The sequence below is a fragment of the Dermacentor variabilis genome, chromosome 5, assembly GCF_050947875.1.
Source record: "Dermacentor variabilis isolate Ectoservices chromosome 5, ASM5094787v1, whole genome shotgun sequence".
NCBI classification, from domain to species: Eukaryota; Metazoa; Arthropoda; class Arachnida; order Ixodida; family Ixodidae; genus Dermacentor; species Dermacentor variabilis.
This window is the reverse complement of record NC_134572.1, coordinates 201,147,528-201,173,883: the sequence shown is the minus strand read 5'-3', so window position 1 is coordinate 201,173,883 and position 26,356 is coordinate 201,147,528. Positions and strand designations below refer to the sequence as shown.

The 26,356-nt window shown below is 47.8% G+C and overlaps 1 protein-coding gene and 1 pseudogene across 1 annotated transcript in view; one reads left to right on the top strand and one right to left on the bottom strand.

The window, feature by feature from the left end:
* The window catches only part of hh (hedgehog signaling protein), a 216,138-nt gene that overhangs the window by 86,017 nt on the left and 103,765 nt on the right, over nt 1-26,356 (bottom strand). The gene's annotated exons all lie outside the window — the stretch shown is intronic.
* Nucleotides 118-3,584, top strand: LOC142583436 (uncharacterized; annotated as a pseudogene).

Genomic DNA, 26,356 nt, shown 5'->3' with positions numbered 1-26,356 from the left:
TAAGACTTTTGACTGGCAAGCCAACGCCAGCTTGAAAGGGAAAAGACCTTAGTTTTTCGCCCTCTCCACGCGCACTATGCGAGCAGGTGGGGCACGCGGAGGCAGAAAAGATGGATGGCCAGTATAGTCACAGCGAAGTCGCACGTCCGGCTGAAGAGTCATCCCCGCGGCATTGCCCGGCGCGTCTCTGTCCACGTGCAGTTGCTCGTGTTTTGCGTGTTCCTGTGAGTGTTCCCGTGCCTGCGAGCTTTAGAAATGTGAAAGGAAGGACGCTGCCGTGCGAATGCTGTGTGTGAACTACACCGGGTTGTTACGAAGGTGCACGTGTTCTCATTCCCGAGATAGGAAACACTGAGCTTGGATAAATGCTGTGCCGCCGGAAAACCTCTCGGTCACCGATAATTCCAGGGTAAGCTTATTTTTCGGTATAGCATTGTTATTTGTAGCAGCCCCAACGAGGCAACGCACCGAAAGAAGGGACAGAGCTACCGCCGACGCAGTTAGCCTTTCATCTGCGTTTCTCAGCATTCACGCAGAACGCGCGCAGTGCCCGTAACTACGGCCAGCGTCTCTCACGGCGGCTCGGCAAGTTCACGGACAGTGGAAGGAAAGTTGGGCCCACTCGTTGTGTAGCGTCGGAAGTCACTGCCTCTTCTCCCATCGTGCGTTTTTGATACAACAGCAGGTTCGGGTTGCACATCTGTGCTCGCGCAGTTGCATCTCGTAAACTGCGCGCGTTCGGCCTGAACGCGGGACGGCGTCGGCTCTGTACCATCTTTCGGGGCGTTGACTCGTTGCTGCTGCAGCAATTTCATTGAATGAAGATACACATACACGTGTAAATGGCTCACAAGGCGCACTTTTGTATGTCAAGATACCCATGGGTTTGCTCATTGAAGGTGAAATTTATTTCTAGGTATGCAAGCTTCACGTAGGAGGACATTGTCCGAGTAGCCCTGCATGCCGATAAAGCAACTGGCCGCACCATCACAATGCCGCTATCTCATGTGCGCCTTCGCCCGGACGCTGTACCGTCCAAGTTCCCGAACTCTCCGAGCTTCATGTCTAGGAAAACTGTAAAAAGGGAAAACCCTGACCATAAGCGCGCGCGCATAGAGCATGCTGCGCTCCAGAAAGCCATCGTTGAATCCAACGAGGCGATTAAATGAGCACGCGAGGAGGATAAAGCCAATTCAAGAACCAACCACTTCAGGAACCACGAGATTAAGTTCTGCCATGTAATCGAAAAAAATGAAAGGTTTCTCATTTGCATCGTCGACGATGAAGCACCGTGGCTGAAACACTCTGTTTACGTGAAAAGAGACTTGAGCGTGACGCTACATGCCATGAAAACAACCGCAAAAAGGCTAGGCCCAAACCTGCACGTTCCCGAAATTGGTAGTAGTAAAAGGGGTATCGTGGAACTGCTCGAAGGCATCGAGAAGTAGGACGGTGACCTGATGTCCAACTCAGTCGCAGAAATTTGCGAGACTGTCTTTTTTTTTTTTCAGCCTGATAAGTTTTCCATGTCCCAAGCAGAAGATGACGCCGACTGCATTCGATTTCAGAAAAAAACAAGTCACCTTGTACCTATCGAAAAAACAGCGCAGACGCTACCCTGTTGATTTCATGGTGTTCTGCCACTCTTTTCACTATATCGCCCCATGCGTGCGCACACATATGCAGCCATGAAAGCATCCTATGACGATCAGATCATTCTGCTCGTCTTACGGCACGAGCGGTCAACAAGAGCACCAGAGCGAAGCATTCCTCAGGTACATGGTGAGAAGAATTTATGACCTGAAATATGACCAGCGATTTGCCACATATGTGGTAGAGGAAATACGTATAAAACCCTACTTTGACTACAAATGGGGTAATATCACCGGCGCTGCGTTTAGCACAAATGAAGGTGCAAATTATGCGCATGTTTTCATTTTACGCAGCCTAACGTGCAAATTATAGGTTGCGCACATCGTGCCAGTGGACAGAGTAGAAGGCGGAGTTCCTACGCGAGACGCTTAAAGATGTGATTTGCGGGCTGGAAAAGATTGGGTACCGGCTTGTGTGCGTTGTGAGCGACAACAGCTCTGTGAACAGAAAAGCGATGTCCCCTCTTAGAATCGCCTCCTTCTAACAGAATTGTGTATCAACACCCGTCAGACCCTGCAAGGCCACTGTTCGTCGTTATTGATCCGGTACACGTACTAAAATGCATAAGAAATACCTGGACAAACCAGAAGAATGACCAAGTTTGCTTCTACTTCCCTGAGATCCAAACAGACGCGCCACAGTCAGAGCGCATGCAAACAGCGCCATTTGCGACAATGAGGGACCCTTCACAGCAAAGACTGTGACCAGCTGTTTAAACATGGTTATGGGCTGCAGAGAAAGGCCCTCTACCTTTCAAATATTTAAAGGCAGCACGTACAGCTTGTCTTACAAATCTTCAATGATTTCTCACCTCAGGCGTTACGTGCTTTTGGAGCAAGGCACAACCTACTCTCTTTTGAGGCCACTGCTACATTCATCGATATCGTACTCAAGTGGTGAAAAATTGTAAACGTGAAAACTCCGTGGAAGGGAAAAAGGCTGAGAGACCAGTTACAACAAGCAGTGTTTTCCGTTGATAACGATAAAAAATCGACTTCTTGCACATGCTTTTGAAATGGCTGGATCAGTGGAGAAACAAAGGCCTTGACAAGGGTACTCTGACAAAGGAGACTCACGCTGCTCACTTACACACTACCTATGCACTTGTTGAGCTCGCTAGGTACAGCTTCGAAGAGGTTGGGATGTCGAATGTCCTTTTTGGGAAGATACAGAGTGATTGCCTAGAAGATCGGCTTGGAAAGTATAGACAACTGGCAGGTGCGCAGAAGCACGTTTCCATCAGGCAGATTCATGAAGTCGAAAACAAGCTGCGCCTGCAGAGCACCTTGCCGACTATTGCCACTGACCAGCGCTGCGAATGCGTACGCAAGCAGGCAGAGGCACTACATCCCAGCTGCAACGTTGTTGTGAGCAACGATACTCTGTCGAATGATGCAGGACGTCATTCCGATCCCAGTCTACGTCGTAGGATATGCAGTGTACGGGACCTTGAAGGGACGCGTTGCAGGGACGCGTTGACTGAATAAGATGAGCACAGTCTCTACCACTCATGAACGCTGCGATCTCGTGAAGCAGTTGGACAGAGGTCTAGTCTACCCATCGAAGTATGCACTTCACGCTGTTGCTCACAGCTACGTTGTCGTAAAGCAGCTCGCTGCGCAGCCAGAACTGCTACTAATGTAGGAACAACGTCAGGTCGTCACGAAGCTGGCACTGCATTTGCTGGCCGACGAAGAGCAATTTGACTGGGACGCCTCTGAGAATTGTCTCACGAGCGAAGCAGTACTCGAACACAACCTGCGGTGCAGCACGAACGTATTGCAGAAGAACTTTTGTGGCAAGCTAAATGACGAACTTCTCGACGCTGCCATAACTAAAAAAGGGGGGAAAGCCACAACTCTCCAAAACAAATAAGTGTATTGCTCCTGATATAGTGTAACCAGAACACGAAACTGGATTGTGTAAATAAACGTTTTGCTCCTATAACATTCTTGCGGTCAAACTTCTTCTAAAATACATGCATACTCGTTCTTGCAAGAAAAAAAAAGTTTCCGCACGGTTCATCTACGAGAGAACCTAACCTCTCTTGAACGGCGCTCCGTATTTTTACCAATCTGCCCCCTCGAGTGACGTCCCGAGGAGAGAGCTTTTCTAGAAGGTGTCGGGCGAGATGTAGGTCCAGCTGGAAAAGCAGGCGTTGTTGTCTTCAATGAGTGGTACGAAAACTGCCCAACGGCGTAAAGAGTAGAAACAGGTAAAATAATCGCTCCGATTGGCGTCACATTGCTCAGGGAGCTTTCCTGCAAACAAAGTAAATTAATGGCATTGACAAGAAAATTCGTAATATTTGGTTGGGGTAGGAATAGAACCCGGGCCTCCGAGGTGCGAGACGAACACGCTTCCCGACGGCTGCACGGTTCTGGTTCGCTGAAATTGTGCCCTGTGCGTGCGTGATTGGGCACGTGACGGCGCGGCCAATGAGTCACGAGTGTATAAAATGAGTGAATAAAGTAATAAGAATTAATGTCCAGTTCAGCGCCGCTAAGCGGTCTACTCGCGGGCAAGCGAGTGCAATGAGGTGTTTGGCGCGTTTTGACTTGGCCTTACCGAAGGGCAGTTCGAGCGCAGGCAATGAACGCGCGTACAGAAACATTTCACCAATTGAAACTATAATCCTTTCGCACCCCCACACGTAGGTAGTCTTAAGCGCCGCTTTAATCTTCTTATTCTATGATGCAAAATCATCAAATGGCCCACCGAGCGAAAAAGCCAGCGTCTGTAGCAGCGAGAAGGCTGCCACGCCAAATGCGTGCCTCGACGGAGCAGAGCGAGAACGCCTGCGCTGGAGTTACACGAGGGGCAACACCGCGACGCCACGTCACCGTCGCTCTCGGAAGCCCGCGTTATCCACGCTTTCTTCGTACACGCCAGCTCTCGCCTGCGTTCTAACTTCGCCTCGGTAATCGCTGTAAAGAAATTAAAGTATAAGGAAGCAGAACAAATTCGAAAGGAATAACGTTGGCAGCGATGTGTTTCGAACTTACGACCCAGTATCTCACCCACTGGGCTAAAGCTAGCCAAGCGTATCAACGACCTCACTTGCCTGCAAAGAGTTCATAACTCCAAGTAGCGCTCAGCGGCGTTCAAGTGGACATTAGCGCTTTCGCATTCATAACTCTAAAGTAGTGCTAGGTGTAGTGAGATATTTTTTTATAAACGACTCGTAAAACATTTCGGCATTACTAAGGCAGACGTGCGAAACACTAGGAAGTGATATAATAAACGATATAAAGGCCAAATGGAGAGTTCCTTTCGGCAACACAAACATCGGGGGAAAGGGTGGAATTCCTAAAAAAATCACCCTTTAAACTGGTTGCATTAGTTCAATTAAACGCCTTCTTCTATGGTTGTAAGGAAGTGTGTTAGAGACACGGAAAAACACCCTTAAGAGTGTAAATGTTCTTGGTGTACAGCATTGTCATTACCACGTAACAGTCCTGAGTAGTCACGTACATCCAGCGGAACATAGTTCAGAAAAAAGTTGAGTTAATGTTTGGCAGAATTCAGCCATCCTAGAACCCCCGCAGGCCCGTGTGCAAAGTACTTAAACTGGAATATTGGTGCTGGAAAGATAAGCATCATGGAAATAATCAAGGCGTCTATTGGATTTCAACACCTGCCGTGGTTGCTCAGTGGCTATGATGCTGGGTTGCTGAGCACGAGGTCGCGGGATCAAATCCCGGCCACGGTGGCCGCATTTCGATGGGGGCGAAATGCGAAAACAACCGTGTACTTACATTTACGTGCACGTTAAAAAATCCCAGGTGGTCGAAATTTCCGGAGCCCTCCACTACGGCGTGCCCCACAATCAGAAAGTGATTTTGGCATGTACAAGCCCATAATTTAATTGTGTAGTATTTGAAGAAACAAGCTGCCGTCTCAGTTGAATTCCTATGGCATCACGCCCTTTCAAGCCTGCAATTTCCCGAAAAGAAAACCTTGGCTCAAAAAAAGGAACGTTATCGTTGCTGAATATGTTGGCATTGCGGAGGACGCCTGTAAGCTTTGGAAACATCGCCTATATTATGCTACCTTTCTCAAATCCGACACCAGGGCACGTCCGCTATGGTCCGGAAAGTTGCTGACAGATCTGCGCAAAGAAGAGAGAGCGCCATCACGGACGGGGCTTGAAACGGTGAACACTGAACTCTTGTCACGTGCCCTCACGGAGCGCGGCATCGTCTCACCAGACGCCTTTCGGGTTCTGGCCATAACTTCAAGTCCATGTTCACGATGGAGAATAATTTCAAGCCGGTATCATTCCACCCGAGGAAACAAACACGTCACGCACTTTAACCCTTTGACAACCTAAGCCTGTAAAACACGAAAAGTAATGCAAAGAAAGAAATACTTCCTTGAAGTATTCTTCACGGTGAAGACGCACAAGCCAGGAGCCCCACTTTGGGCCATGAGGTCGCTGCATAGAACTTGGCAGCGCTTTGTCAGCTGACTGATCTCAGGGGAAAGTGCTGTCTTTTTTGTCGACGCCTTAATGAGGTACGTTCTCTACAGTTGACTGGTACTAAGCTATGGGCAATGAAAGCAGCCGTTCATACAGCTGAGGACGTCGGTCTATCACTGTAAAGATGTTTGAGCATGTTTTACCACGAAAATTTTCGTTGTTCACAAACACACACATACGAAAAAGAAAAAAAAAAACTGCGGTGTGCACGGCGACAAAGCAGCTGCGATTTAAATGCAGCTTGACTAGCTCAACATCTCAGAAAAACAAGGCAGCAAAGTGTCAGCATTCGAAGTGTCGTACATGTTACAAAATAAATTAGTTTAGGCGCAGGAAGTACAACAGAAAATATACCCAGAAGCAAAAAGAAGGCCAAATTTAATATTCAAAACAAGTAAAATGACTACTGCTGACCAGCTTACTTATAAATAAATAAAAACCGTGACAGCGTGAAATTATTCCTTGCAGTTTGAGAAGCAAGCGAGAAAAAAGTACAAGAAATTCAGAATATACAATTTGAAAGTTTTGCTGGTAGTAGCTGATAGAGAAGAACGTCTCACTCGCAATACTATTCTGTTGTAGTGACGGTGTAGAACACGTTAGCAAAACTGTGAATTACAAAACTAAGTCTTTATTGGACAAACCTGTGCCCACAAAAGCAAGTGACAATCAAAGCAAAAGTATAACGGCGAGTACAGTCTGCGATCGCCGATATCTGATCTGCGGGCCAAGCGCGTCGGCTTTTATACATGACTCATCGAGAGCTCCTGCGCACTCGCTGGTGCTCGCATTCGCTCCAAAAAATACAAGACTATCGGCGTCGTGCATCTGATCTGATTACACAAGGTTTAGCGAGAACGCACACAACAGGCAGAAACTACCATAACATTCGAGTGAGTTCCAAATCATGCAGCCACGGCTTCCGCTGAGCGACAACATTAAGTTGTTGGCGGGTGATATGCAGTCCATGAAAAAATAGGTACGCGTGTCAATACTATTAAAAATAGATCTACTAAATTTAGCATTTCGTGAAAAAAGGGGCAATCAATTTGACTTGATATTAAATTATTTAATGGAAGTATAAAGCTTTACATTTCGAATCCATAGTTTGTTCTGCACCAGCGAATGTTATAGTACTCAACGCGCTTAGTGGACCAGGACGAGGTGTTCCGATCTAGGCATGCTGTGCGGTTAGTTTTCATTTATTTTGTTAATTTAAGTTTCACGAGACAGGACCAAGAAGTAATGGTAAACGCTATCAAACCTCGACTGTTTAAATTTGTTATAGAAAGGAGAAGAACGGGAATCATATTCAGCGTTTGCAATTGAGAGAAATGCATTCTTCCGAAGTACGGGTAATATTTGTTTAGTTTGCGAGGTAGCCGTTACCCACATCTAATGACCATAGCGTAAACTTGAACAGTAGAAGTCCATACACATTATCAATTTCTGACTGATTGGTAGGAGCGACCGAGAACTGGTGTGCCTAAAGCTTTGCTTAAGTTGTTTCTTACCGTTTCAGTATGTAAATTTCATAGTATACGCGCATGGAAAATAATTATCGGGGCTTTATAGCTAGAATAAATATCCATACAGTGTAGTTCAAGTAGAGTTGCCTTTTACACTCGATTTCCTTGGCACGGAAAAGAGGAGCCTTCTATTTTAAAGAGTTAGTTTGTAAACAGTTAACGAGCACACCATCCATAGAAATCATTTAATGCTGTGTTAGCTACCGAAATAAGCTCATCCATGTAAAAGAGAAGGTAGTGGCATCCGCATATGTCGCATACTAGATCGACTGACTTATGTTTGCCACGCTATTTCCATAAATATTTAAATTTAGTAAATGACCCAGTGGTACCTTGTGATGCAACATATGTAATTTTCTACCCGCCGTGGTTGCTCAGTGGCTATGGTGTTGGGCTGCTGAGCACGAGGTCGCGGGATCGAATCCAGGCCACGGCGGCCGCATTTCGATGGGGGCGAAATGCGAAAACACCCGTGTGCTTAGATTTAGGTGCACGTTAAAGAACCCCAGGTGGTCAAAATTTCCGGAGTCCTCCACTACGGCGTGCCTCATAATCAGAAAGTGGTTTTGGCACGTAAAACCCCAAATATTATATTATATTATATGTAATTTTCTGTAAAGACAATTTTTCGGTGTTTAAGGTAACCCATCCCTGCCTACCATTCCTGCAACTCGTAATTAAATTCAGTGAAATGCCTGAAAAGTCATAATAGGGTAATTTATAGCGAAGCATCATAGAAGAAGCTCTGAGCAACGTCATGCATGCAAGGTCATGTTCAATTTTTTAGTTGGCCTTAGGAAACAACTTTTCCACCCACAAGTACAGCAAATATTGCTGGAATATCAAAGTAGACCTAATATTGTGTTACATTAGTAAAAGAATGTGAGGATATTGCAGTAGCAATTAATAAGGTTGTGTGAGCAGCGATCAGCTTACTCGGGAGTTTGAAAAAGAGCCGAGGGCTCAGCCAAGGCGCACGGCGGCCGAACCTCTGGCGCGCTACACGCGCCGCGCAGCTGGCGCGCGTGCAGCGGCTGTGACCGGCTGGCACTGCGCGGCGGTGTGGCACACGCTAAACAAGTGGCCCCAATTCTTCCCCTCGCTCTACGGCGTGCCTCGTAATTGAATCGTGGTTTTTGTTTTGTTGGAGAAAGAAAAACAGAAAAAGAAAAGCACTGGTGCGGTCACGTAGCACACGGCAGCGCTGTCGTCGAATAAAGTGAGTTGGTTATTGGATTTCGCGGCCAGCGCTATTCCTTCGAATGTTCGATCCCCGGCACTCATTTAAAAGTTGGAATTATTTTTCCGCAAGAAAATTATTCAGTTAAGTTTGCTCCCTACCTCTTTATAACACAAGGGTTAACTGCAGAAGCTAGAGTTTCTAGCACACCAGCGGTTCTCAAAACCATGGCGCGTCTTGAAATTTCTGGTCCCAACGAGGAATAAGAGAAGTACTACCATCATGTGCTTTGATGCAACACGCGCGATTACACAAGGTAATTTAAAGGAATTGGAGAGCGATAACAGGCGAAATAGTGATCAGAGCTTGTAGCACCACTAGACAAGTGGAAGAAATCGTGGTGCGCTTTTTTGTGCGTCGCGCACCAACGTCTCCTTGCTGGCGCTAAAACGGAAGAGAGATTGCGTGTGCACCAGCACAGCGGCGTCACAGTTGGCTGACACAAGGCGGGGCTCACTAGAGCTCCACGGTGGAGTTCGTGCATTGCACACGAAATAGGTCAACTCCACACGCACGCACTCGCACACACATGCACAACGATCGACTCAGGCGTATAAATGCGCAGTGAAAATGGTTGTAAACGTGCATATGCCATCGAGTAACCACGGAACGTTATTTTGGAGATAAATATAACCAATCTAGAAATTCAGCAAGCGGAGCAATACTATATTCTTTTACTTTTTGTTTGTGGGGTAGTTCTGCAAGAAAGCATATTGATGATGCTAAAGAAAAAATAATGCGCTTACGCTAAGGAAACAGAAAAGCCGCTCGGAGAGCCAACGTCCCTTGGAACGGTATAGATTTATTGCGGATCGGTCAGTTAGCAATAAACAGGAGGCTAGTAAATAGCTGGAAAGAGGTCAGCTAAGGCGCGATACCAACATCGGGATGCTTGACTAGTGAAATACCTCGAAATTTGCTGATTTTAGCAGAGTTCCCTGATTACGAGAGCCGCCACTTGTGGCGTGCGATGCACCCGCTGAGATTCTAGAGCAGCCGTGAGAAAAAGCGCTGCACTGGTCGATCTTCGCGCATATATGAATAGAAGGGCGCACTGGACACGCTGCTCTTGCGGTCGTAAACGGTCTTTACGGCGGTCCTTACAGGTGCAGAGCGGAGCCTTCAGGGCGCCTGTCGTAAAAGAGCCAAACGGAAGAGCGCAGGGCGCGCTTGACATTCCTGCTCGCTTCTGGGCGGCAGCTTCGCTGTGGTCCGCTGAAGAAGAACGGGAAATTAGCTTACACCTGAGGCTGCTACACCAGGCAACAAAGCAACACTACACAATAAGTGGAGAATTGCGCGTGTGGAATCTCCTTACAATTGTCGACATGCGGAGAGCATTCAGTGAAAGTGCCCAAGTTTTACAGATTTAAAAACATGCAGAATCTTGTGTTGCCAAGACGTCGATCACCCTCACTAACGCAAGTTCTTTCCAATGTAAAATGTGAGTAGCAGGAAAAGGCAAGAAGGGAGAAGAACAGAAAGCAGAAGCGCTGTCCTAGGAACTTAAATGCTTATTCGAACGAACAAGCAGACCCAACTGAGCCGTCGCCACAATTGGACAAAAGCCACTATAGACAGGTGAAAGTTCAGAAAAAAATTCGCCGGCGATGTTCCGTAATGGCAAATTAGTGCGCAGCTCTGTACGTGTTTTCGTTTCGCGATATATTCCGGCAAACAATTTGAGAGAGACATGTAGCAGAGTCGGCAATCGGTCGAAAATCAGATCTGCGGCTCAAGCGCGTCGGCTTCTACGTTTGACTCGTCGAAGGCTCCAGTATAATCGCTGGTGCCGCTTGGCCTCCAGGAAGTACTACACAATTCGCGTCGCGCATACAGATTACAAAACAATCGCAAACCACGACAATCGAAACAAACATGAACGAGACCAAACCGAGCACACGAAACAAGCGAGAGCTCACGTGAGCAGATGATAGTACGAAACTAGTGGTCCGGCTGAGAACAGATACGAGAACGCATCGAACGGTCGGGCGGGTCCGCATGAAACCAGTTTCCCGCGCTTACGTTACTCAAGGGGCCACTCTCATTGGTATCCGCCTACGGTGCCTCGATTTCCGCCGTTCGCGGCTCGCGTCTTTCATCTGGCGCTCCGCGTCCGCTCTTTCATGTTTCGTTGTTGTGCTCGTTCGCTCGATTACGCCGCCGCCAACGCTCGCCACAGGAACGGGCTATTTCATTTCATTTTATTACCGTAGAGACGCCATTCGGGGTATTACATAAGGGGTGGTTAACAAGGCAGGTGTTACGGTGATACACAAGTTTGAACAGTTTCCAGAAATTCTGAGTAACATGTGATTCCAGCGACATTGAAGGGTAGGTCGTTCCAATCTTTGGTAGCTCGAGGAAAAAATGAAGCTTGAAAAGTGACAGTTCGTGTTTCATGACCACAAACTTGGAGTTGATCGCTAGTGCGCTGTGGCCCGCTTGAAGATGATGGCGTGACGTAAGGTGATCGGCTCAGCGAGCTGTAAAAAAAATTGTGATAAAGGGAGAGCGTGGCAATACGACGAAAAAGACGAGATGTCAAGCTAGATTTTCCCTTTAGGAGTGAAATCCTGATGCTATTTGAATATGAAGAACGAATGAATCTACTGGCACGTGTCTACACTGACTCGGGTGCGTCGATGATATACAGGGTCCATAATGAAAGTAATGCGCATTTTTAGGGAAAATTAATTTATTGACCAAACCTGTACAAATTGTTAAGATTCTTCAATATACTCTCCCCCTGCACCAATACACTTGCGGAGACGTGTCTGCCACGCCTGGAAGGCACCCTGAAAGTCCTTGACGGGAATGTCTCTCAGGAACGCTGGAACACGCTTTTGGATAACTTCTACGGTCTCCCAGTGCTTTCCTTTCAGCGCTCTGTTCAGTCGGGGAAACAAACAAAAAAAGTCGCCCGGAGCCAAGTCGGGACTGTAAGGGGGATGGGGGACCGCCGGGGTGCTGCTCCGGGCCAGGAAGTTGGTAACGATGACGGACGTGTGGCTGGGGGCATTGTCATGGTGAAGGTTGACCGTGTCTTTGATGCCAGCCCTCACGCGCACGAGCCGGCGTTTCAATCTCTTGAGCACCTCCAGGTAAAAGTCTGAGTTGACAGTTTCTCCCTGCGGTGCAAACTCAAAACCGATGATTCCTCGGGCGTCACAGAAGGCAATGAGCATAGTTTTGATGCGAGAGTTGCTTATTCGCGCTTTCTTGGGGCGGGGGGAGGATTTTGTGCGCAACTCGCTACTGTGCCTTTTCGATTCTGGGTTGTACTCAAACATCCAGGATTCGTCTCCGGTTACGGCAGAGTTAAGAAAGTACAGCTCATTTTGAATCAAATCCAACAATTCTTGGCAGCGCAAATCTCGAAGTTCTTTCTGATCTTCTGTCAACACTTTTGGCACAAACTTCGAGCAGACATTGCGCATTTGCAGACCCTCGGTCACTATCCCATGTACCGCAAATATGGCGACCGGCTGCGTTGGCGGAGCAGAACCTTCGCCACATTTCCCGAATGGTTTTACCGCGCTGCCATGGACAGCCGCGTCATGATAAAATCATGCGCATTACTCTTATAATGGAAGCATATTGAGCGCCAGCAAAGAAGGACGAAAGGGAGACGACACCACAACCCTTTCGTCCTTGTTTGCTGGCGCTAAATATGCTTTCAGTTTACCAACACGCCCAACAAATGGCAATGCGGAAATTTCATGATGGACCCTGTACGTTTGATGAGGGTTCTAGATGGCAGCAACATATTCCAGTTGTAGTCTGACAAATGATTTGTATGCGAGTAGTTTGACGGCTATTAAAAGCTGGGATCTAAAAGACGAAAATGAAGGAAAACAAAACTGCCCAAACTGAAGACAACACTCAAGGGTAAGTAGGTATTACAGGTGAGCTACAGGGCTCACCACGCTTCTGGGCAACTTATGTCACTCTGTGAAAAAGGCAAATTGAAGCTTCACGAGATTTCTGAATGAAAAACGTTCACATCAATTTGCGTACCCAAGTGCCCTTATGTGTATACAAAAGAATTTCTTGTAGAACAAAGACAAAAAAAACGAAGGACTTGCAGTGTACAGCTACATGAGTGGTTTATAATCAATGCTTAATATTTTTTTGTGTTCCATTAGTGGTATATTTAGGCATTGTCTTGATTGTCCTGTTTAAAATCGGTATACGACGCACTTCCACGCACAAATAATTTGCCTGAAGTGCCTAATGATGAAGTGCCCGAACCCTTCCGTGGCTAGTTTTTTTTTCTTTCTCCATCTGAGTCTTTTCGCTCAATGCTCCTTTTCCATAGGTCCTTACCAACTCGCCCAAACGTTGATAGAAGAGTGTTAATATGATTAATATTCTAGCGATTGTTCACGCACTTTCCGGAGCCTGCCTGCCTGCCTGCCTGCCTGCCTGCCTGCCTGCCTGCCTGCCTGCCTGCCTGCCTATCTATCTATCTATCTATCTATCTATCTATCTATCTATCTATCTATCTATCTATCTATCTATCTATCTATCTATCTATCTATCTATCTATCTATCTATCTATCTATATCTATCTATCTATCTATCTATCTATCTATCTATTTTGTACGAAGGTGAGCTTGAAATTCACCTCCAGTGCACAACATCTGCAGGCTCGGAGTGATGCCTCTCACCGGCAAAAGATGCCGAAACCCAGTGGAGCTATACTAATCCAGGTACAACCAAACCAGGAAGGCCCACAAAGCTTCGACAACACACTCCCTCACCAGAACAGGAATTGGCCTCCCTGGTGCAGTATTCGGCCACCCCCTCCCCCAAATGGCTCACTCAATTGCTCAATGGCCCTCAGTCCCCAGCAGCTGCGGAGCACGTGACCAAGGCGGCGGTCAGACCTGTAACGCAGCAGAGGGTGCTAAGAATCTCTGGGTCCGGACAGGCCGCCAATGGAAACTGACCCTTGCAACGTTTAACACCCGAACCCTTTCGAGTGAGTCTAGCCTAGCAGGACTCTTTGAGGAACTATCAGACAATGTTTGGGACATCAGCGACCTTAGTGAGATTAGAACTGCCGAGGCTTATACATTGCTGAATAACGGACATGTCCACTGCTATAGAGGTAGGTCTCCTAGATAAGAAGCATTACAGGGTAGGATTCCAAATCCATAAGCACATAGCGGGCAACATTGGGGAATTTTATAGCATTAATGGGAGGGTAGCTGTAGCCGTATTTACACTTAATAAAAGGTATAGAATAAAGGTAGAACAGCTTATTCTCCAACATCCAGTCACGATGATGAGGAAGTAGATCAGTTTTATGAGATGTTGAATTAGCGATGAGAAAAGTTCAAACTCAATATGCTGTAGTAATGGACGACTTCAATGCAAAAGTGGCGGAAAAGCAGTCTGGTGAACAAGCAATGCGAAACTACGGTGTCAATTCTAGGAACGCTAGAGGAGAGATGCTGGTAGAATTCGCAAAAAAGAACAGGCGTCGAATAATGAACACCTTTTCCATGAAGCGTAGCAACAGAAACTGGACCTGGAAGAGCCATAATGGTGAAACAAGAAATAAAATTGGCTTCATACTTTCTGCTGATCCCAGCATAGTGCAGGATGTAGAAGTGATAGGTAGGGTAAAGTGGAGTGATCATAGGTTAGTGAGGGCTAGTATTCACGTCAATTTGAGGAGAGAAAGAGCAAAATTGCTCAAGAAGAAACAGGTCAACCTAGAGGCAGTAAGGGTAAAAGCAGACAAATTTAGGGTGGCCTGAGAACGGAGAGGTGATGATGACATAGAGCTAATGAATGAAACCGTAACTAGGTTGGCTTCAGAGGCAGCAATTGAAGTGGGAGGCATGGCATCAAGGCAACCAGTAGGCAAGCTCTTCCAAATAACAAAGGAACTAATAATGAAACGACAAAAAATGAAAGTGTCTAACTCGAGAGATAGCATTGAATTGACGGAACTGTCAAAACTGATTAACAAAGCGAAAATAAGTGATATTCGAAACTATCACGTGAGAAAGACTAAAGAAACGGTAAAAAATGGACGCAGCCTAAATTCAGTGGGAAAGAAACTTGGTATAGGACAAACCAAGATGTACGCGCTGAAAGATAAGCAAGGTAATATCATCAGCAATCTCGAAGATATAGTAAAAGTAGCGGAAGAATTCTATACTGACCTGTACAGTACCCAGAGGAGTCGGGATACCTCAGATAGTAAAAGTAATGAACATGCTACAGAAACTCCTCCTATATCTAGCGATGAGGTCAGAAGGGCCTAGCAAGACATAATACGAGGAAGAGCGGCAGGAGAAGATGGAACAACAGTCGATTTAATGAAGCATGGAGCAGACATAATGCTTGGAAAACTGGCGGCTCTTTATACGAAGCGTCTATCGACTGCAAGGGTCCCAGAAAACTGGAAGAATGCAATCATTATACTAATCCACAAAAAGGGAGACGTTAAAGAATTGAAAAATTATAGACCCGTTAGCTTACTCCCAGTATTATATAAAATATTTACAAAAAGAAAACCCAATGGAATAACGGCAACACTGGACTTTAGTCAACCAAGCGAATAGGCTGCCTTCAGGAAGGAATACTCTACAATGGATCACATCCGTCATTAATCAGGTTATCAAATCTGCAGAGTACAATAAGCCTGTCTATATGGCTTTCACAGGCTACGATAAGGCACTTGACTCAGTAGAGATACCAGCATTCATAGAGGCATTACGTAATCGAGGAATGCAGAACGCTTACGTAAACACCTTGGAAGAAATCTACACAGGTTCTGCAGCTACCTTAATTCTACCCAAGAAAAGCAGAAAGATACCTAGAAAGAAAGGGGTAAGACAGGGAAACAGAATCTCTCCAATGCTCTTCTCCTTTAGTTGCCTTGATCTTTCCAACTGCGTGCTTGGAAGAAGTATTCAAGCTATTAAACTGGGAAGACTTAGGAGTAAGGAGCGACGGCGAATATCTCAGCAGCATTCGGTTTGCCGATGACATTGTTGTATTCAGCAAAAATGCAGACGAGTTCCAACTAATGATTCAGGACCTTTGCAGACAGAATGTAAGAGTGGGGTTGAGGAATAACATGCAGAAGACAATGATAATGATAAATAGCCGGGCAAAGGTACAAGAATTCAGGATCGCCAGTCGGCCTTTAGAGTGTCTGAAGGAGTACGTTTACTTAGGACAATTAATCAAACGGAACCCTGATCATGACAAGAAAATTCACAGAAAAAAATGGGTTGGATTGCATACGGCAAACATTGCCAGCTCCTGACTGGAAGCTTTCCATCATCATTGAAAAGGAAGGTGTACAATCACGGCATTTTACCAGTGCTGATATAAGGGGCAGAGACTTCGAGACTGACACAGAAGCTTGAGGTCAACTTAAGGAGCGCGCAAACAGCGATGGAATGAAGTTTGCTAGGCATAACGTTAAAAGACAGAAAGAGAGCGGTTTGAATCAGAGAGCAAACGAGTATAGACGATATTCTAATTGACACCAAGAGAAAAAAAATGAAGCTGGGCAGGCCAAGTCACGCGCCGGTTAGATAACCGTTGGACAATTAGGGTTGCAGAATGGGTATCAAGAGAAGGGAAACGCAATCGAGGACGACAGAGGACTAGGTGGAGCGATGAAATTAGTGAATTCGCGGGCGCTGGTTGGAATGGTTTGGCACAGGACAGGGGTGATTTGAGATCGCAGGGAGAGGCCTTCGCCCTGTAGTGGACATAAAACTGGCTAATGATGATGATGATGATGATCTATCTATCTATCTATCTATCTATCTATCTATCTATCTATCTATCTATCTATCTATCTATCTATCTATCTATCTATCTATCTATCTATCTATCCGTCTGTCTGCTTGTCTGTCTGTCTAACCACTTTTGCGCAAACCTGCGTCTCTGGTACGCAACGGTCGAATCCGTAGCGCATCGGGCTGCTGTAATGAGGGAACAAGGATTGAAACCAACCCTAAGACCAAGTTGGGCCACTGGGTATGTGGTACTTCATATTTCTGCTGCTTTTCAACCAACCTCTTTGCCGCCGATATGGGTCCCTGGGGATGGTGGATTAGGTGGCTACCACTCTTCAACGCACTTCTTGCACGCTGACCTACAGCACTGTGTATATAAGTGCATCTTGGTCGGTGCTACTCTTCAGTGAACCACCTTGATACGAAGTACAGTCAATGGGTGCGTGCCAGTGTGTGCCACTCTTCAATCAACGTCTTAGATACTAACTTGAGGAACTACGTTATTGCCACTGAAAGTCTGCCACTCTACAATGATAAAAAAAAATCGATGGAACCCCCCTGGCCATGACTGTCAGCGGAAATGCGTTTATCGCTGAATCAATATAGCGACACAACGTATTACCACCGCTGAAATGAGTTATCTAAGAGGTGTGCACTGCAGCCGGATTCCTCTTTCCTGCTTCTTTAAGAAGCACTCGGCGCCATCCAGCGCTGTCGCCAAGAAACATGCACGTCGCGTCCGACATGAATAACACACTGCTGCGTGCGAACGCTGAGAAACGCGTCATGCGGCAACCGAGCTTTTTTTCTCGCGCTTATTTCTAGACATGTTGTGCCGTCTAGTGGCACTGGTACCACCTAGTGGCAAAAAAAAAAAGAAAGAAGAGCAGTAGAAACACGGACGGCCTGGAAGCAGTGTCCATACAAGCGGAGTCGAGGCTCTGCCTCACTCGATCCTGGAGGTTCTACGTCGTGGACCGAAATTCGCCGTCGAGCCGAGGACTTCTACACCGGAACGACTGGCAATGGTGCGACGAGTTGCGCGCGCGGGGCCAGAGTCTGAAAGTGCCAGGTGTGTGTCCGACGGAGTCGACGTGGTCGCCCGCTGCAAAATGCGCACGAAGAGCCTACCTGTGCCACAAGTGGCGACATATTTGAAAGAACATTCCCTCTCGTTGCTTACTTCTCACAATGAGGGGGACTTCACCGTGATGCCAAAATACGTCTGCCAATTTAAGGCGTTGGAGGTCATAAATTCCGCTTTTAACAGTCATGAAAAGTCTGCTCTGCGAAAAGCAGTCAGCTGCCAAGAAGCTATGCGGAAACCTCAAGCTCGACAGCCTTGTGCATAGCATCGAAACTAGCAAAAAATCATCCCTTGACATGTTTTTCACTGCAAAAACGCATAAACCTGAGTGGCCCCTGCGGGTTATAGTATCTGACAAGGGCACATGGCAGAATACGATTGCCCTGTTTTTGCAGGAAAAACTAAAACTACTAACAGTTGACGATCCTTTCCAGCTGAAATCCTCAGACGACATAATAATGGTTTTAAAAGACAATTCTAGCACTGCCTTTGCAGCATGCTCTGTAGACGTTAAAGATTTATATTATTCGATCCCCCAAGATGAGATTTTGGAGTGCGTGGAAGAGTGTATAGATGCACACGATGCTGTCGCTTTTCAGAATGCCTGCGCGATTTCAAGTGGTGGATTCCTGGAACTCCTTTCTGTATATTTGAAGTCCACTCATGTTATGTGAGAGGGGAATGTCTACCTCCAGAAACGCGGCGTCTGTATAGGGTCATGTATTGCGCCAGCACTTAGCGATTTGTATCTTGCCCAGAAAGATAAATTACTTCAGAATGCCCTAACTGGAACAAGCGTCCGGAGAGTCTTTCGTTATGTTGACGATTACTTAGTTTAGAAGAGTTAACTGCTGGGCTAGTTGGTGACCTTGCATACTGAAAAGATTTTGCGCCAAATAAACTTTTCAGTATCTTTTCAGTATGCAAGATTACTTCGTTCTTTGTGATGGCTCTGGCGCGAATTCAGATGACGCAGTTTCGGAGGCAGTAACAATCGTTAGTCATGCGCTTCAGTCACTTGCGGTTACCCACGATGTCCCCATGCAAGGGTCTTTGAGATTTCTTGATCTCAGGCTCGAGCTCTCCAGGGGGAAGGTCTGCTGGGCCTATGAACCCAGAGGCGACAAGGCGTCACTGCCATTCCCATCAGCGCATTCAAAACTGGCGAAGAGAGCAATTGAAAAACTTTGTCTAACAAATGCTCTTAAAAAATAGTGAATCCACGCGATGGAACAAAGTTTTCGTCGGCAGGTTGACCGCCTTACTAGGGCTGGTTACCCGTCGCACCTTCTTGTGTCTGTTGCAGAAAAAATGAGCAAAGAACCAAAAACTCGAGCGTGTCCATGGCGAGAAAGGTGGTGAGAAGCAAAAAATGAAAGAAAAGCGAAGGACCGTGGCCCTGCCATACGTGCGCAACTTATCGCTTGAAAAAGATTGGGCGCAAAGCTCGAGTTAATGTAGTGCTTACTGCCCCGGAAAAACCGAAATGCCTCTGCCGACGCGTCAATGCTGAAGACCCGATAAAGCAAAAAAGGTGCACAATAAATCACCAGGATCGTTTTGTGGAGTGCACAGAAGCCGTGGTATATCGAATACCTTTGTAATGTGGAAACTGCAGAATTCATACGCTGTGAAGTGCTAAAGAAACACAATGACCAGCTGGTCCGGGAGATAACTGAGGCAGCCGAGATTACCAGACTTCGTGATCAATGCGTTAGCACGCCGTCCTTGGTACTCACAAAAAAGAAAGAACTTGAGCTTTTGCACGTACAATCACTATCTTGAGTGCAAAAAAAGAAAAAGTGCGTGTTTCGCATGATGTGCGATCACGTGTCTGTGACACGTGCGGGCAATGGTATAAGAAGCCGTGTTTCTTTCAAATAAACGCTGTTGAAAGTCAGCGCTTGTGGTGTCTTCCTCTCGTCTCGTGTGTCGTCTACATTTTGCGCTGTTCACACCAGGATGGAAAACCAACAAGCACAAGCTGCTATTCTAGAGAAGCGAGAGTGCCGGTTACTGGGAAAGCTAATGAATGTCCCCTCGCTTTCCGGGCACTCAGTCGCACATATCAGTGATCCATATTGGCGAGAGCTTCATTGAAGAACCGGATATATTCAGTGCTTTTGTGGCGCAGCTGCTATTGCGTTGGATCGCTGTCTTTGATGAAACCTTATGACGTAGGTTCGATTCCGCTCAACATCGTAAAAATTTAAGGGATCGTTATTGTTGTCGTAGAGCGGCACATTCCAAGTAACAAATATCTAGTTACCCAAGTTAGCGTCAACGACGTTCATTGAAGAGAAGCAAGCACCTACTGGCACATACTGAGGGACCCTAGCTGGCGTCAAAGAGGCTCATTGAAGAACAGAACAAACCGAGCGCTACATACCCAGTGAAACAAGTCGGCATCAAAACGTTTCTTGGAACAGTGCTGCCTACCCTTTCACACATCCCAGACCCATGTCGGCGCGACAAAAATATTTGTTAAAGAGCGGCACATACGTGCACATTGGCAGACACTCAGTGACCCAAGTTGGCCCACTGGTTGGGTCCGAACCCTGTTACCTCATCACAGAAGCCCGGTGCGTTGACCATACGACCACTGACTACCCAGTAACCGAGGTAGGCTAGAAACTGGTTAGATACAAACATAGATAGATAGATAGATAGATAGATACATGCATGAATACATACATACATACATACATACATACATACATACATACACACACACACACATACACACATACATACACACATACACACATACATACACACATACATACATACATACACACATACACACATACATACATACGAGTACATAGCCTATATAAAGTGTGTGAAGTATCCTAACACTGCGCCCTCACTGCATTAAAACCGCGCTGTACACAATCAAACCCACTGCACATTGTCTCCTCAAGGACAGCAGACCGACGCTGTAACAAGCTGCGTCAGAATTGCACCGCGTGTGTACTGCTTTTCAATGAACGTCTTTCACGCCAACAGCAAGCTGTGCCAAGAATGAATGAATGAATGAAGCTGTGCCACTGGGTATGTGCCTCTCTTAAGTGTGAGTGAGTGAAAAACTTTATTAGCTCTAGATTAGCTGGTCTTCTGCGGTCTTCAGATGACTTCATTCATCTTCTAGCACAACGGTCGGTTGCCCTTAGTCCAGGGCTCCGCTGGATGCTGCTGCCAGTTGTGCTCGCCGAATCAGACCTTCTTGGTCGACTGGCGATTGCCGGAGAGCACTCCCTCCCATTGCTCCGCACTCGGGTTTGGTATAACGGGTGCCACGTCTATCTTCTGGCATGCCCACGTTATGTGATACAGCGTGGGTGTTTCGTGGCACCAGGGGCATTTGTCATTGTATTGTGTGGGGATAAATTTTGCTGAGTACGTTTAGGTTCGGGTACGAGCCCGTTTGTAGCTGCCTCCACGCGACAGAGTCCTCTCTGCTAAGGAACTTGTGCGGTGGTGGATACCGCTTTCTGCAGCCCTTGTAGTAATTTAGTATCGCCGAATAGCCTTGGGGTATAGGTTCGGTCTCCTCGAGGTCACCTACGTTGGATGCTCGGTAATAAGTGTACCCTCGAGCTATCCTGTCCGCCTCTTGGTTCCCTGCCACTCCCGTGTGTCCCGGCGTCCATACTATCGTATGCCTGATTGGTTCTTCTTTTGTTTGTCGTTGTGTTATGTGGTCTCCGGGGCGGAGTATGCGGAGCGCTCCGTGCCGTATTCTGCCGCGTAGGTAGTTGCGGCACGCTGTTTGCGAGTCTGTAAGGATTGTTAGAGACCGTTTAGACCGATATCCCTCCGCTGCAGCTAGAGCGACGGCCGGTTCTTCAGCCTCGACTATCGTACAGCCTTGTAGTGATGCGTTGGTGATCTCGCGTAGGTTCGAATCAATCACCGTTGCTACGGCGTTGCTGTTGCTCTGCCCCGCTGCTCTGGCGTATGTGGCTGTGTCCACATATACCGTCGTTTCTTGGGGTGCTAGTGTCTTTTGAAGGTATTCAGCCCTCGCTTCTCTGCGTGCTTTGTGTAGGTTGGGATCCATGTTCCGGGGTATGGGTGCTACGTTTAGTGTGTTGCGATTCTCGTCCGGAATTGCTTCGGTCCTCTGTATCTCCTGAAGTTGATCGGCGCAGCCTAGTTTCTTCAGGAGCTCCCTGCCAGATGGGGTCTGCTGTAGCCTGCGCTGTTGGGAGACTCGTCGCGCCTTTTTCAATTCTTTGAAGGTGTTGTGTAGTCCTAAGGCTAGGAGCTTTTCGGTTGAGGTGTTGTGGGGAAGGCGGAGTGCGGTTTTGTAGGCTTTGCGTAGAATCGCGTCCGCCTGTTGTATCTCACTCTTGATGGGATTAAAACGTGAACAAGGTGAATGCAGGAGCCAACGTTTCGACAAATGGACTTGTCTTCTTCAAGGCGACTTATGCTTTTCTCGCCACAGTATATATAGGTGGGGTTCTTCTAAAGGGGAGAGGGTGTGAGGCGGGAGGATGCGGAAACGAGGGAAAATGTGTTAGCGTGTCAAATTGAGAGTAAAGAAACACTGTGTACGAGGTCAAAGCCAGCTCCCCCCCCCCCCCCCCCTGTATGTCAACGCACGCGCGTTTGCCGGCGTGTCAAGGTGGGCGTCTGACACGCGGGCTGCCAACAACAACAACAAAAAAACTACCTCCGCATGCATCCACTTCTCGGGGACGGTCTCAGCTTCCCAGTGTTTGTTTAGAAAGTCTGTCAATTCTGCGGCTAAGTCTTCACTGAGGTTGCGGATGAGTGCGTTATTAATCTTGTCTGCACCCACAGCTGCGTTTCTGGTTGTGTTTCGAATCGCTGCGTAGACCTCTTCTCGCGTGATGGGTCTGTCCAGGGTAACGTTTTCTCTTCCTCGGTAGCGCTCTGCGTAAGTTGCTGGGTTTGTGTCCCCGAAGCATTTAACGCGTACCTTCTCAAGGATCAAGGAGTTCCGAGTCTGGTCCCTCGAACTGGTGGATGAACCGGTAGATAGTTCTGTTATTTTCTGCCTTGGTCTTGGTCGGATCTATGAGAGCCTTGAGGATATGCCACGTCCTCGCTGTGTTCAAAGTTCCGTTGAGGGAGTCGCTGAATTGCTGCTAATTTTGCCTTGCCAATTGCGCCGCGTACTCCTCTGCTTTCGCTGTCACTTCTGCGATCTTTACATTTAGCTTCCTGTTGTATTTTTGTTTCTTCCACCTCTTGGTGAGCTCGCGTCTAGCTTCCCACAGCTTGAGCAGTCTGGCGTCTACCTCGGGCGTCTGCGTCGTTCGCGCGATTTCTTTGGTGTACTTGCGTTGCTTTCCACTGAGCATTTTCCCCACTCTTCTATTGATTGGATCCCATTCTCGGCGAGATTCCTATCCCATGCCCCTCGAAAAGCGCTCCAGTCCGTAATTTTTGCCGATCCCAGCTGACGCCTTAGCCTGTCCGAAGTTACTTGCGTCTTGAGTAAGTAGTGGTCAGTACCCAGTTTCTCTAACAGGTTCTCCCACACTGCTTGTTCCGCTCCTCGTATGAACGTTAGGTCGGGGCAGGTGTCGTACTAACGCTGTTTCCGATTCCGGTTGGAGTGTCTGGGTCTGTGAGGAGGTTGCATTCAGTGTTCTCTGCTGCCTCCGCTAGCGTTTTGCCTTTTGGGTTTGCTGTTTGGTATCCCCAGCTTTTGTCCATGGCGTTAAAGTCTCCTAAGATGATTAGCGTGCTGTCTTTCGCTAGTTTGCGTGCGCCATGGAAAAGCTCGTGGAATTTTGCCTTCCGCTGTTTCAGGGGGCTGCATGCATTTAGAATAAATATACTGCCCCTCTTTCTTTTCTTCTTTGGTATAATTTCTACGATCACGTGCTCTACGTCGGTGTCGGCTATCCTGTCGTGGCTTATGGCGATGAGTGCCTTGCTGACTAGGGTTGCCGTTCTTCCTTTCTCTTGAGTCTTGTAACACGTGTATCCTGCGAGTGTTGGTGTCGTGCCCGTCTCTTGAAGCGATATGATGTCGGGCGGTGTTTGTTGTGTGTGAATGTATTGTTGGAGGAGGCCCTGCTTCTTACGGGAGCCTCTGCAGTTCCATTGCCATATATCTAAGGTTTCTTGCTTGCTTAAAGTTGTACTGGCCATGTTGAAGCCTCGGTGTTGTTTACAGATGTGTCGGCGAGGGATGCCAGCGTGGGGCGGTGGTAGGCCTTCTCTGTAATGTTCTCGGTAAACTTCTGCTTGCGGATGCTGCTCCAGAGCTCTGTGGCTTGTAATTGCACTTGCTGCATTTGTTGCTGCTGTTGCTACATCATCTGCTAAATCATTTGCTGAATCTCTGCTTTAAACGTCGCGAAATCCTCGTTGCATGCTTGCCATGGGGCTTGGGTTTTTACGGTTTGTGGCTGCGGAGAGCTGTTCGACCTAAGGTCTCGCACTGCCTTCGTTAGCTCTGCTATTTGGCGCTCTAGCTCTTTCTGCCTAGCGCGTGATAGCTCTAATTCGCGTCTCAGCGCTACTTTGTCCGCGTTCTCGTGTCTAGGCTGTTCGCGGTTGCTGTTTGTGTTGTTCTTTTTGTTAGCTACCCCACCCGAGTGCGCAGCCAACCAGGGGTTTTCGGCTCCGCAGCTCACCTTGACGCCGCCGCTCTTTCGGGTAGGCTGCTTCTTCGTGTTCTTCTTCTGCTGCTGCTGTAGCTGGCTCCCTCCCTTAATGGCCAGGGGCGGCAGGGGCGGGAAGGACCGTGACCGGCTCCGTGAACGGCTCCGCGACGCCCGGGATCTCGAACGACTCCGCGAAGTCTCCCCCTCCGAGCTGAATCACCTCGGCTTCTTGCCACGGTCGTCTCGGCGGCGACGTCCGCTCTCGCGTCCGCCACCGTTGTTGCCGCCGTCGGCCTTGCCTTGCAGGTCCCTGGCTTTCTTTAGTCGGTCTTGGCACTCCCTCAATCCGGTAGCGTGGTTGCCTCCGCAGATCAGGCATCTCGGGGTACACTGGTGATCCTTTGGCGGGTTCTGCATCCCGCACTGTTTGAAAGCCTTGGCGCCCGGTGTGGGGCACACGTCGGAACGGTGACCTTGTTGGCAGCAAACGTAGCAGATTTGTCTTGTGGGCCGGTACGGGCAGCACTTGTACTCGGCTCCACAGTAGATGACGTGTTTCGATGTGATGGGTCCGTCAAAGGGGATGACGGCCGTCTTGGTCTTGCCTAGTCTTGGGCGCTGTGGATGGTGACACCCTGTGTGCGCGTTCACAAGTCGGCTTTCAGTTCCTCCGGTGTCGCTCCGGGGCCGCTCTTGAATTACACTCTGGCAAACTTGACTCACTGAGTGTACGCCGTTGTGTATGCGGCAAGATAGGGCTCACCGTTCGCAGGCACCGGTGTGCCACGCTTCTCGTCTGAGAAGCCAAGCGTGTACTTCTCGGCAGCGCCACTACATGGCATGGCCGAGCAGAGTAAGAATATGCACACGTAATGCTGGCAATGCACGTAGAGCGTACCTGCAGGCTAGCTTACTATTTGTTGCCGCCCCGTTTCAAAGGGGATGCCAATATCAAAGCGCGATAGAGAAGCCCGGCTGCCGCATGATGCGTTTACTAGAGATTTCTGAGGCTACGCGGAACCTTCGTAGCGTCACCGCTGGATGGTGTACAATGCTCATAGGGAAGCGTGAGACAGGACGCCCACTGCAGTGCACGCCTCACACATAAGTCGTTTCGAGGGTAGAAATACGTTGTGTCGTTCTATTGCTAAATACTAAGCCCATTGCCAGCGACAGTGATCGCGTGATGGGTTCTTCCATATAATCTTTTTTTAATTTTCTTTTGGTACCATATAACTGCACTGTGCCCTTGTGATCACTGTTTTGTGAACACTCACACGACGTTCTCGTTTTCTTGCTCTTAAGTTGACGTTGGACGTTTAGTTGACACATGCTTCCAGTAAACCTTTAGTCGAAATATGAAACGCCATTGGCGTAGCTCATATAGGACAGGACGAACAGGCACACACAGCGCAATGCGCCTCATCGCCCCATTATATACGCTCTGCCAATTGCATTTAATATGTCGCACCAACAAGCCCAACGCGTAACTTTAGTTGAAAGACGGCGCTCGTGGCTACCTTACTTCTCGCTTGTCTCTAATTTTTTATGCGGCAAATCATGAATGTGTTTCAGTTGAGCCATTTTCAGTGCGCAGCTCTCAAGGCCCAACTAGTGGCATGCGTTGGCACGCGCCAATGCGCCAAATGCCTCAAAAGCGTCGGTCACGAAAAGCGTAACGCGTGTCGACACACCGAGATTTTGCTGACTACCGATGCTAGAAGATCGGCGACGCGTTGCCGGCGTCCATCAGTCAGAGACAGCGACGCGTCACCGGCGTCCACCAATCAAAGGCTTCTTGCTGCTATGCCTGTGGTGGCCGCTAATGCGAAGACGCCGACACCAGCGATTCTCCGAGTTCTTTTGACGCACGACGCGCGCGACAGTGTTCCTTAAACAAAGTGTTGTAATACTCGACCAACCATGACATCACGGACGACTGAAGACGGTGATAGTGCGAAAAGAATTTCTGCCGAGTTCTAACGACACCGGT